Source organism: Triticum dicoccoides, chromosome 4B, assembly GCF_002162155.2.
Source record: "Triticum dicoccoides isolate Atlit2015 ecotype Zavitan chromosome 4B, WEW_v2.0, whole genome shotgun sequence".
In the NCBI taxonomy this organism is placed as follows: Eukaryota; Viridiplantae; Streptophyta; class Magnoliopsida; order Poales; family Poaceae; genus Triticum; species Triticum dicoccoides.
In genome coordinates this window covers 250823791-250837216 of record NC_041387.1, presented here as the reverse complement: position 1 = coordinate 250837216, position 13426 = coordinate 250823791, and positions in this window count along the sequence as shown.

Below are 13426 nucleotides of genomic sequence, written 5' to 3'. Positions count from 1 at the left end.
TGTGGCATTTCTTTTAAAGCCCTTTCTGTGATGTCGCCCCGACGTCCGACTGTGGTATTTCATTTAAAGCCCTTTATGTGGTGTCGCTAAGACGCCCGACTGTGGCATCATTTCCTTATATTTATTTATTCACCTTTCGAGGCGTCGCTTCAGACACCCGATCGGTATTTATTTATGTTTTGTTGGGATTTCAGGCGGACTACCGCCGTTTCCCTTTTACTTACCTTGTTATGCTAATTTTTGAATGTACATTGGTGAATTATTCATGACGCATACATGCATGCATTTGTTATATCTTACGTCCGAACTGTCTTGCGAGTACTTTCAAAGTACTCACTGGCTTGTTGATTTGGCCAGATGCTGACGAAGGCGATCTCATGGATGAAGAGTTTGATAGCGAGTCCGACACCTAGAGGAGTCCTAGTCAGTCTCGTGCGACCCTGGATTTGGTCACTGTTTTATATCCGCTTCCGCTACCAAATAAATTCATCGAGCCTCACCTCGACGCTCGATGAGATGACAGACTTAGAGTCTTGTATTTCTCTCCCCGCTATGTTTCTCCACCACCGCCCTATCCTCGAGTCAGTAGTATGCCTCCACACCACTGTGTCATGTCCGCCATTATGTATAATTATTGGCGTGCTTGTAATAATTTGGTTGAGCAACCGTAGTTTGACCCTGTAATATATTTTATGCTACTGGCTTATTGTATCAAGAATTTGTCTACCAGTGAGGAGGATTTCTCTCATACTGGACTCAAAAGATTGGTTTCTCAATAAATATTTTTATTGGAAAACCGGTCGTGACAAGCTTGGTACCAGAGCCAGGCTGACTGTAGGAAGCCACTAGGTGCGATCGCTAATTGGTTATTAGCATGATAGAGCTAATTTATATTTTTTGCAATTGTAGTCATTTTCTGTCAGTCAGCATAAATTTATGATCTCACCATGCAGAATTTTTGCCTACTTTTGTAGATGGCCGACAACAGCTATGAGTCTCAGACCTTCGCCAACGTGCCTGATGGGTTCGTCAGGCTTCTTTCCTTCATCGTTCAGGTCGCGATGGGGCCATCCGTGCGCCCAGTCTTCACACTCTGCCAGCACTGAGTCAACGACAGTCTGACTATGCACCAGGTCGCGGTGCAGTTCAAGGGAGGGTGTGGTGAGTTACGCCGCTTCCGGTTCGTGGGAAGAGCCATGCCTACGGAGAGGCATGCTATGCAGATGGCAGCCCGTGAGGCGATAGCTCGCCTCAGGGATGTCCTTCCCGCGATGAAGACTCGTCGCTACCGCTATCTTCCATGCCATGTGCCTTACACCTGTCACTACGCATACTCCTGCCCCAGAGGAGAACGAGACGAGGCTTTTGAGATGCTCACTGAGTATCTCCGGGCCCTGGAGGCAGCCTTCGACAACCTGGTGGACGACTTCGTAGCTACCCGCATGGACTCAGTTCATGGCTGTGCTGCCAACAGGAGGGAGCTCCTACCCATCGCACCGCCACTGACTTTGGTCTCGTCCTCAGCATCTTATACGCCTACTCGTCGCCTGCCTTCTACCGAAGAATTCAACCAAGTCATTGCGCCCACCCCAGCGCGCACTGCACCACCCTTCGCACCCACTCCTGTACGTATAGCTCCGCCCCTGGCAACCGCTCCTTCCACTCTGCGCAACACTACACGTATGGAGGCCATTAGCGAGGAGGAAGTCGAGTCCCCAACCTCGCTACGCCTCGCCCTCGGCAGGGCAAAGGAGGTCGTCAACATCTCTGCCTGAGTACGCTTAGCTGCCATGTAATGTACCGCTTTGTAAGATATGTACATAGGTTGTGAGAAGTAGCCTGTTTGCGCATCATGTAGGATCTGGAGAAGTGCACTAGCCTAAATAACATGTCAAGATTATGTATGCATATCCTGAGTGATGTATTGTATAATTACCGCCCGCGTGTAAGATATGTAATGAGCAGTCCTTCTCCGTGCGCAAGTCGATTTGTTTTTCTTAAGTAAGCTGGGTTATTTAGTTTTATTTGCCAGCTTTATGCATTTTTTGGAATTGTTTTTGTGACTCTTTCCGCTTTTCTTATGAGTTTTACAAAAAATATTTCCCCAGAGTGAAAAATGTCTCGTCCTTGGACTCGCTCCATGCCAACTCCACCAGAGGAAAATTATGATGCACAACCCAGCAACGAGTTCACTCAGGGACAGTCAAGCCAACAGGGCAGTGAATCGGCACTTTCACAAATGTGCCGCCTTTATGAACAAAGTCAGCAACAACATCGTGAAATGATGAACCAAGTCATCAACATGGGAAATCACCATGGACAGTATCAGCAGCATTCCAAGTTATCTGAGCTACAGAAGGCACGTCCTCAAACATTTTCTCACACTGACAAACCTCTTGAAGCCGAGGACTGGCTTCGAGATATGGAGAGGAAATTAATTATTGCAAAATGTTCAGACCCCGAGAAGGTATTGTATGCTCCGCACTATCTCACAGGAGCAGCCACATCGTGGTGGGAGAATTTTCTGCACATGCATCCCAACGAAAATGACATATCCTGGGATGATTTCAAGGAAGGTTTCCGTGGTGCACACATTCCTAAGAGTATTACGAAAATCAAGAAGAGAGAGTTCGATGACCTCAAACAAAGGGACATGACAGTGTCAGATTACAACAGTCAATTTACTCTATTGTCCCGCTACGCCAATGAAGAGCGTATGACTGAAATCAAAAAGATGGAGAAATTCCTTGACGGTCTGGCGCCCGCGCTTAAATGCCAACTGGTCGTGCACACTTTTCCTGATTTTAAAACACTGGTGGACAAAGCCATTACTCTGGAAAATGAGAGACGTAGTCTGGAAGATATCCGCAAGCGAAAAAGGGACCAGACTAACCATGCTCGCAATCACCGAAGCAGGACAGATTTTCAAAAGGGTGGGACACACAAATCCTCATCCAATGTCTCACGCCCAATCAAGAATTTTCATGCAAGGGACAAGGAATTCACCTATCGCCCGGGCGTTACTTGTTACGCTTGTGGAGAAGAAGGGCACTATGCCAAACAGTGCCCCAAGCCAAGGAACTCAACCCCAAAGCCGAACAATGGCGGCAACAATTCCGCGCCCAAGCGAAACAATTTCAATCCCAACAATAACCACAAGAAGGGTCATCTGAATCACGTAACCAAAGAGGAGGCACAAAATGCTCCGGATATCGTACTCGGTACGTTTCCTGTCAACACAATACCTGCAATGGTTTTGTTTGATTCTGGAGCTTCTCACTCTTTCATTTCGAAAAATTTTGCTTTGCAAAATAATTTTTCGATGCTTCCTTTGGAGAAATCCATGATCATCAAGTCCCCTGGGATTCAGCAAGTTACTCAGAATTACTGTCAGAATGTGGTCATTGAGTTCGAAGGATTGGAGTTTCACGCAAATCTTATTGTGTTGGAAAATAAAGGACTGGATGTCATCCTAGGGAGGGATTGGCTAACCACCAACAAGGGGTTTATCGACTGTTTCAACAGGACCGTAATTCTCACACACCACCAAGGGAAGACCATAAGAGTATCAGCCAAGGAAGGAAAAATACCCCGGCAACCGAGATTAAATAAGGTGGACGTTTCTGAGCTAAACAAGGTTCCAGTAGTGTGTGAATTTCCAGATGTATTCCCTGAAGAGCTACCAGGCATGCCACCAGACCGAGAGATAGAATTCAGCATTGAGCTCGCACCAGGAACCACCCCCATATACAAGAAACCATACAGAATGGCACCATCCGAGTTGATCGAGTTGAAGAAACAAATAAAGGAATTACTGGACAAGGGATACATTCGAGCTAGCTCCTCACCTTGGGGATCACCAATTTTATTTGCGAAAAAGAAGGATGGAACGCTGAGATTGTGTATTGACTATCGAGCACTTAACATGGTCACCGTCAAAAACAAATACCCGATGCCAAGGATAAACGATTTGTTTGATCAACTCGCTCAGGCCAAGGTATTCTCAAAAATTGACTTAAGGTCAGGATACCATCAATTGAAGGTACGAACGGAAGATATCCCCAAAACAGCCTTCACCTCCAGATATGGACTGTACGAGTTCACAGTGATGCCATTTGGATTAACTAACGCCCCAGCATATTTTGTTCACCTCATGAACAAAGTATTTATGAAGTTTATGGACAAGTTCGTCGTGGTATTCATCAACGATATTCTGGTATACTCCAAGACACCAGAAGAGCACGCAGAACATCTCAGGATTGTGCTAGGAGAGCTCAGAAAACACCAATTGTATGCCAAGTTCAGCAAGTGCGAATTTTGGCTAAGACAAGTAGGCTTTCTAGGCCACGTGCTGACCCAAGACGGTATCGCAGTGGACCCAGAGAAAGTCAAGGCCGTACTTGGCTGGAAGTCACCAGCCAGCGTAACGGACATACGGAGTTTCTTGGGAATGGCAGGATATTACCGCAGATTTATTGAAGGATTCTCCACCATAGCCAAGCCTATGACACAGTTGCTCAAGAAAGATAAGAAGTTTGAATGGACAGAAGCCTGCGAGAAAAGTTTCCAAGAGCTAAAGCAGAAGTTAACGAAAGCACCGGTATTAATTGTACCCGACATACACAAGAATTTTGAAGTATATTGTGACGCGTCCAGAAAGGGTCTCGGATGCGTGTTGGTGCAGGAAGGCAAGGTCGTCGCCTACGCTTCAAGGCAACTTCGCAAGCATGAGGAAAACTATCCCACTCATGACTTAGAAATGGCAGCAGTTATTCATGCACTCAAGGAATGGAGGCATTTCTTACTTGGGAATCGATGTGAAATATATACGGATCACAAAAGTCTCAAATATATTTTCACGCAGCCAGAACTAAATTTACGGCAACGACGCTGGTTGGAATTGGTAAAGGATTATGATGTTGGTATCCATTACCATCCAGGAAAAGCAAATGTAGTGGCCGATGCTCTTAGTCGGAACCCCAGCTCCGACGAAAACAATCTGCACAGCTTGAGGCCCGAATTCCAACAAGAATTTGCCAAGCTCAACTTGATAATGGTAGCAGAAGGCACCATATCAAACTTGGAAATACAACCCGACCTTGTGGAGAAAATCAAAGAAGCTCAGCCCGGTCACACCAGCATCGAAGGCATCAAAAGAAAGTTGAGTATGGGTAAGGCCTCGGAATTCATCATAGACAATGAAGGAATATTATGGTACGGAGAAAGGCTCTGCGTGCCAAACATAGAAGACCTTAAACAGCAAATTTTAGCTGAAGCACACACCACTCCATATTCAATCCACCCTGGAGGAACCAAAATGTATAAGGATATTCAGGAAAGATTTTGGTGGCACGGTATGAAGAGGGACATAGCCACCTTCATTGCATGTTGCGACTCATGTCAACGCATAAAAGTTGAGCATTAGAGACCAGCCGGACTACTGCAACCTAACAAAATACCTGAGTGGAAATGGGATGAAATAGGGATGGATTTTATTGTCGGACTACCTCGGTCACGACACGGGAATGATGCCATATGGGTCATCACCGATAGATTAACCAAGGTGGCACATTTCATTCCAGTGAAGACAACCTACAACACTCAGAAGCTTGCCAGGATTTATCTCTCCCGTATAGTATGTCTGCATGGAGTCCCGAAGACTATAATATCCGACAGAGGCACTCAGTTCTTCTCGAGATTTTGGGAACATTTACAACAGGGTCTGGGAACCCAACTAGCCTTCAGTACCGCATACCACCCACAAACTGATGGACAAATAGAACGCGTAAACCAGGTTTTAGAAGACATGCTGAGAGCATGTGTCCTCACATATGGAACCAGTTGGGAAGAAAGCCTGCCATACGCCGAGTTCGCGTACAACAATAGCTACCAGGCCAGCCTACAAATGGCACCATTTGAGGCTTTATACGGACGAAGATGTCGTGCCCCGTTAAATTGGTCAGAGACCGGAGACAATCACATCTTCGGACCAGACATGCTCAGAGAAGCCGAGGAAAAGGTCAAGCTAATCAGAGACCGACTTAAGACCGCTCAAAGTCGACAGAAGAGTTATTATGATCAGAAACATCATAGGGTCAGCTTCGAACCCGGTGAGTTCGTATACTTGAGAGTATCCCCTATGAGAGGACTGCAACGGTTTAAGATTAAAGGAAAGTTAGCACCAAGATTTATTGGACCATTCTGCATAGTGGCACGAAGAGGCACTGTAGCCTACCAGCTAGACTTACCCGAGGAATTATCCGATGTCCACGACATGTTCCATGTCTCGCAATTGAGGAAGTGCGCAAGCAACCCAGAGAAACAAGTATCCCATGAAAACATTGACGTGCAGCCAGACCTCACTTATCGGGAACGTCCCGTAAGAATATTAGAGGAGTCTGAAAGGAGGAACCGACAGAAGACCATCAAGTTTTTCAAAGTCCAATGGAGCAATCACACCGACAGTGAAGCAACTTGGGAAAGAGAGGATTTTCTTCGGATAGAGCATCCACACTTATTTAAGGATCAGCTGAAATCTCGGGGACGAGATTTTTCCTAAGGGGGTAGGTGTTGTGACACTCCAAAATTTTAATTTGGTTTTTATCAAAAACTTTGTGGTTTTTGAAAAGAGGCCATTTAAAAAATTTTGTTCCAGAAAATCCTTCCTCTTAAAAAAAAACTTTCTTTCCTTTGGCAAGGATTTTTATTTTTTCTTCAAACTGTGGTGTTTGATCTTTTGAAACTTCTTCTCTGTTGGTTCCCTCTCAAATTATTTTGGGAGTTTAATTTGTTTTTCTTTTAAAAAGAAACTCTATGAAAATTTGGGGATTTTCATATCTTGGAAACCACCCATGACTTGTCATTTTTGCCCATGTGGTAAAACCCCTCCAAAACCTCCCCTACTCCTTGTAATCAGCCTAAGTTCTCTGTCCCAACTAATCCAAGCAAGTTTTGGATTCTATTCTAATTATTTTTCCTCTCAAATCAATTCTGTAAATTATTTTGAGCCTTAGTGATTTTCAAAGCAAGTACCACTTTGCCTTTGAGTTTTTAGCCCAAACCAACTCTCCTGGATAGTCCTTTGTACCCACAACCCAGAACCATCTTGATCCACTCCTCCTCTTTTCAAATTTTTCAAAATTCAGTCTCTCCAAGTTTGGACCAGATTTGCCAAATTTGATGAAATTCATATCTACACTCCTCCAAAAATTCCACCAAAAATCATGCAGCCTACTGGAGCAATGAGAAGCCACTCCACCAAAAATCAGCACAAGGAAAAATCCCCAGAGGCCTAAAACATTCTGTCGAACACCTGAGCTGCACTGTTCCTTTGCAAATTCAGAAAATTCAGACTTCAGTGTCATTTTTCGTTCGTCAGCTTCACTCACGCGTTCACAGTGCACTTGGCACGTTCCTCGCCGCCTCTTCCTACTGTCTGGAGCACCACACGCGTACTTGGCCTCTTCCTGGCGTCGGTGGCACGCTGGCCCGCCCTCGCCGGCGTCTTCTGCGGCGTCGGGACCTCCCGTGGCGGCCGACAGGGGACGGAACGGCGGCTCAACGCCGTTCGGCGCCGCCCAACGCCCCTCTGCTCTCCGCGTGGCCTCATGCATGCCAGCGCACGCCCGTGGCACCGTCGCCGTGTCCCGGCAAGCACGGAACGTGCTCACTGCCGCCGACGGGCCCGCGCCGTCACGTTCTGTCGAACTCGCCCCTAGTACCAAATCCCAGGCCGATTAGCACCTAAATGGAACCGGTGGGCCTCAACGGCGTTGCCCAAGCCCCTAATCCCACTGCCCAACCACAGCGCCGCCGTAATCACTCGCCGGACTTATCCCGTTCGCGGCAACCGCCTCGGGCCGGCTATATATAGCGCCCCTAAGCTCCCTCTCGCCCCCGCACACCTCCACCACCTCACTGGACCCCGACCAGCAACTAGAAGAGCCTTGAGGGGCCCTTCTCCCTCGACTCCGGCCGCCTCGCTCCGCCTCGGCCACCAGCTCGATTCGCTCCGGTGAGGCCGTCTCCGGCGCCCAAACCCCGTCCGTTACCCCCTCTAGCTACCAGAAGCCTAACCCCCTCTTCAATTTGATCTTCACAGCTCTCTCCGACGAACTCCGCAACCACCCGAGCCGCCGTTCGCCGGAGCCAGGCTCGCCGTCGACGTGGTACTCGCCGGCGACCACCACCACCACCAACCGACACGGAATGGCGCCCTGAACTCGGAGGTACCCTCCGATCCCCCTGCCTCGCCGTGGATCGCCGCCGGCAACCACCGCGGCTCTCGGGCGCCGACGAGCTTCGTTTCCCCCTTTTTGAAAGTTCAAACCTGACAGGCGGGACCCGCTGTCAGCCTCTCTGTCCTTTCTAAACGAATCGTTTTTTGAAAACGCCTTCTGCCAAATGCGCTTTCCCTTTGGGCTGGCGTAGATTCTGCCGAAGTGTTTTCTGTTTTTATAAGCTAGCCCCTGGAAATCTTCTGTTTCATTACAGATGAGTCCCTGGACAAAAACCCTTATAACTTTTAAACAGAAAAGTATTTTTGATTGATTCTTTTTCTGTTCTCTTTAAAATTTTGTCTAGTTTTTTATCAGATTTATTTGAAAAATATTTGGAATACTTTTTGTGCAGTCCTTGGTATTTACGATAGCGCATATATTTTCTTTATACCGTAGATACCGAAGGAGGTGACGGAGCCGCGAACTTCACCGAGCTAGTCTCCGACTACTCTGAACCAGGCAAGCATGTTTGAACTTTTGATATGATGAGTGTCTTGGCATGTTTTGCATTTAGTTAGTTTCATGACATGTTGAGGAGCATATCGATGAACGTTATTTTATGCAATAATGAGGTAAGTGAGTTCGATGACCCATAAGTGGATGGATGTGAGTATGAATGGCCATGTGTTGGCATGAGGATGGGTAAGATGGCAGTGTCGTAGCATGCCAGTCTTATGCCAGACTATGTGACTTCAGTGTCAAACCGTATCGGTCCAGTTCCTCTCATTTCCTTCCCTGTACTACCAAATGTTTTCCACAAGGAATATGGTTTAGTAAGTTGCAAACCGCTTTTTTGGTACACACCAAAAGGAGAGGCCGTGATGATGGTTCCATGGCCCTGGATTAAAGCCAGTCATCCGGTCAGGGGGCATGGGTGTTTCCGGTTGGGACCGAGAGGGGGGCACCCCTTAGAGCGCGCGTATATAAATTTGATCCCATGCTATTCGAGATTGTGATCTCCCCGTCTCAAAAGTTTTTCTTGGACGATGTCTAGGGTGATTCCTAGCATCGAGAGGTAGGATGGGTGTGTACTGGTTAGCTGTGTTTTCTTCCGAAATACCGTAAACGGAACTAGTCCTTCGTGACTACGGAAATCCGTTGGCTGTGGGAATAATTTTGTACAAACTCTGCAGAGTCATATATTCCTCCAAATCATCTATTCCATGTCCTAGATCTATATTATCTTATCCTGATCAAATGTCAGTTTTGATGACAGAGACTCCGGTGAATCGCATGAGTGCTAAGTCCGGTTAAATGATTATTCCTTTGGATGGACTAACCCATTTATTCTCATGAATTGAACATTTATTATGAGTATTATTTCCTTGCGAATAAAAGCCCTTTCTGTGATGTCGCCCCGACGTCCGACTGTGGCATTTCTTTTAAAGCCCTTTCTGTGATGTTGCCCCGACGTCCGACTGTGGCATTTCTTTTAAAGCCCTTTCTGTGATGTCGCCCCGACGTCCAACTGTGGCATTAATTTTAAAGCCCTTTCTGTGATGTCGCCCCGACGTCCGACTGTGGCATTTCTTTTAAAGCCCTTTCTGTGATGTCGCCCCGACGTCCGACTGTGGCATTTCTTTTAAAGCCCTTTCTGTGATGTCGCCCCGACGTCCGACTGTGGTATTTCATTTAAAGCCCTTTATGTGGTGTCGCTAAGACGCCCGACTGTGGCATCATTTCCTTATATTTATTTATTCACCTTTCGAGGCGTCGCTTCACACACCTGATCGGTATTTATTTATGTTTTGTTGGGATTTCAGGCGGACTACCGCCGTTTCCCTTTTACTTACCTTGTTATGCTAATTTTTGAATGTACATTGGTGAATTATTCATGACGCATCCATGCATGCATTTGTTATATCTTACGTCCGAACTGTCTTGCGAGTACTTTCAAAGTACTCACTGGCTTGTTGATTTGGCCAGATGCTGACGATGGCGATCTCATGGATGAAGAGTTTGATAGCGAGTCCGACACCTAGAGGAGTCCCAGTCAGTCTCGTGCGACCCTGGATTTGGTCACTGTTTTATATCCGCTTCCGCTACCAAATAAATTCATCGAGCCTCACCTCGACGCTCGATGAGATGACAGACTTAGAGTCTTGTATTTCTCTCCCCGCTGTGTTTCTACACCACCGCCCTATCCTCGAGTCAGTAGTATGCCTCCACACCACTGTGCCATGTCCGCCATTATGTATAATTATTGGCGTGCTTGTAATAATTTGGTTGAGCAACCGTAGTTCGACCCTGTAATATATTTTATGCTACTGGCTTATTGTATCAAGAATTTGTCTACCAGTGAGGAGGGTTTCTCTCATACTGGACTCAAAAGATTGGTTTCTCAATAAATATTTTTATTGGAAAACCGGTCATGACACCGTTTGCTCCGGCGGTGGTGGGAGTGACGTGGACGGAGCAGCCGCCGACGAAGTCTTCTTCTTCGGTGGCATGTCAATGAAGAAAATGGAGATCTAGCTCGTGTGAACGCCGGATCAGGTTCACGCAATCTCGACGCCCCCTACCTGGCGCGCCAAAGATGTCGGGGAAACTGCTCCATGAACACCTATGGGGCCGGCTGACCGGGCCCCTTTCGGTTCGGCGGGGGGCGGAGATCACACGAAGAGTGGATCGAGGTGAAGCACACGAGCAGTTTACCCAGCTTCAGAGCTCTCCGGAGAGATAACACTCCTACTGCTGCTTGTCTGATTGTATTGTGTTCTTGCTCGAGAGAGCTAAGTGTTTTTCTGGCTTCCGAATGAGTCGAACCCCCTCTATGTTGCGCATGGGCCTCCTTTTTAATGCTCAAGGGGTCACCAACAGGTGGCAACGCAGAGAAGGGTAAAAGCGTAAAAAGTGTGTGGTTGGTACACCTACTTGCACAGTGTATCCTACCTAACCCTGACGGCAGGGGACAGAGGCATTAAATGCCCATCTGTGTCGCCCAAACAGTGCAGAAAGGGACCGTCTGGGACACCACCGTTCGCCACGATGGCAATCTTGTCAGCGCCGCATGCCACCGCGTACCGCTGGCTGCACAGCCTTGTGCCACACGCGCCTGGAAAAGCCCCAGGGCGACATGTTGGTGGATGCGCTGGAGCATGGGTATAGGGTGGTTACTTGCCGCGGCAAGCGCCTTGCCGCGGTCGTCGTCTTGTCGCGCCCAGAAGCTTGTCGCTCACCGGGCCTCGAGATGCCTTGGTTGGTCTTCCCGGCAAGCTCCTCTTGCCGGGGCCTTGTTGCCTTGCCGGGACGCATGGCGCGTCGCGGCAAGTTCCTTGGGATGCCTTGGTTGGACTTCCCGGCAAGCTCCTCTTGCCAGGGCCTTGTCTCCTTGGCTTGAATACTTTGTTCTTGAATGGCTCCAAGGGAACCGCGGAGGACCTTGGCGGTCGCCCGGCAAGCCTTGCCGCGGGGTGCTGCAACTGCCCGTGCACAAGTTCGGGATACTAGAGTACCCCTATTCTAGTACACCGACAGGTGGTTCCGGCGAAGCCCTCGCATAGGTGGGCGAAGAGGGCCATGCATGCCATAGCAGTCAGCGTGAAATCCAGGAGATGGATGTTGTAGGTGTGCATGATGTTATTGAAGAAATCTGAGAAAGGGGGGCAGAGCCCGCAGGAGAAGTAGTCGACAATGAAAGGATAAGTATTCGGGCCAGGCTTGGCGAAGGGGGCGGGGATGACCTGCGTGGGGGGATGCCCCGTCGTCTCTCTCCACCACAAGCACCGGAACTGCTCCCTGAGCGTGAGCACGTCGATCACCAGAGTGAAGAGGGTGCACTTCTTCGGCAGCTTCACCAACTCACTCTCTGGTACCTCTTTTCCTTCGGTAGCCTTGGCCTTGCCCCTACTCGTCTCTGGCGCCATGGAGGCTAAGGAGAGAGGGGGAGCAGGGAAAGCGGTGGAAGCACGGCGGCGGTGAACGGGGGGTGCAAGCTCTGGTTTTTGCTCAAGGAAGGAGAAGGGGGGACGGCGGTTTCTAGATTTGGGAGGAGCAGAGAGGGTAAACAAGCAGTGCCCCTATAGATTTCCCCTTTTTATAGGGAAGGCGCGGGCCACCTCTTTACCATTTACTGCGGGGTGATGCATGCGTGCCATGCCCATCCCACACGCGACCCTCATGTCACGTGCTCGACGCGGGTCATGGGGAAGCGCAACTGACAGAAAGATCATGGCGATCCATCTCTGCCCCGCCCGCCTGCGCACTGCCTTGGGCCTGGCCCAACTACGCCTTGCGCTTATGTGTGGCCCAGGCCCGGGGGTTCCTATCGGTGTACAAAACTATGGTTACTTCTGTACCCCTTACTAGTGCATGGGCAGCCGCAGCAACACCTGCGGCAGGGCCTGGCGAGGAAGAGGAAAGCAAAGTATGATGACTACCAAGACAGATGCCTAAAGCGCAAGGAGTAGAGGGCGAACTGGACCACCCCCGGCAAGGGCCTTGCTAGGGCGTCCTACACAGTACCAGCAAACCCATCACCCTTGGGGTTGAGAGCTCAGACACCATCGACAACGTTAAGACTAAGATCTGAAGAGCGCATGCTCGATAGCATGCAGATCCTCATAAGGAGTGACAGCCCACAGATCTACGTGGGACCAGAAGACGAAGACCCCTGGCAAGACCCTTGCCGGGGATGAGTCCAAGGCCCCTGGCAAGCCTTGCCGGGGACGATCGCTGGGCGCAGCCAGGCCCGCACCCGGAAAGGTTTCACCACCACTACAGTGCAATGATCAGTGTGCCAACTAAGCAGACGCCTACATGGCGGCATGCAGATCTTCGTGGAGGCTTAGCATTGTGCCAACATAGCAGCTAGTTGGCTGGCGTGGCACTGCATGCCTCGTCGACCTTGACGCGTGTCAAAGCAAGGAGGAGCGGCGAAGGATGGGATGGCTTTTGTTGCCATCCCCAATAAAGCAAGAGGACACGTAGGCGATGCATTAAATGTGTTTGTCCTATGTTGTCGAGCGATAAGCTCATGCACTATAGTTTGGCACCTCCTATGTGCCACTGTGGCAACCCCTTTTCGTATAAAAGGAGGCCCAAGGCACACAGAGAGAGGACCGGACTTTTGGACAAAGCACGCACCGTAGCTAGTTCAAAAGCTCAAGAACACACATATAAACCAGAAAAGCATGACTAGGATATTA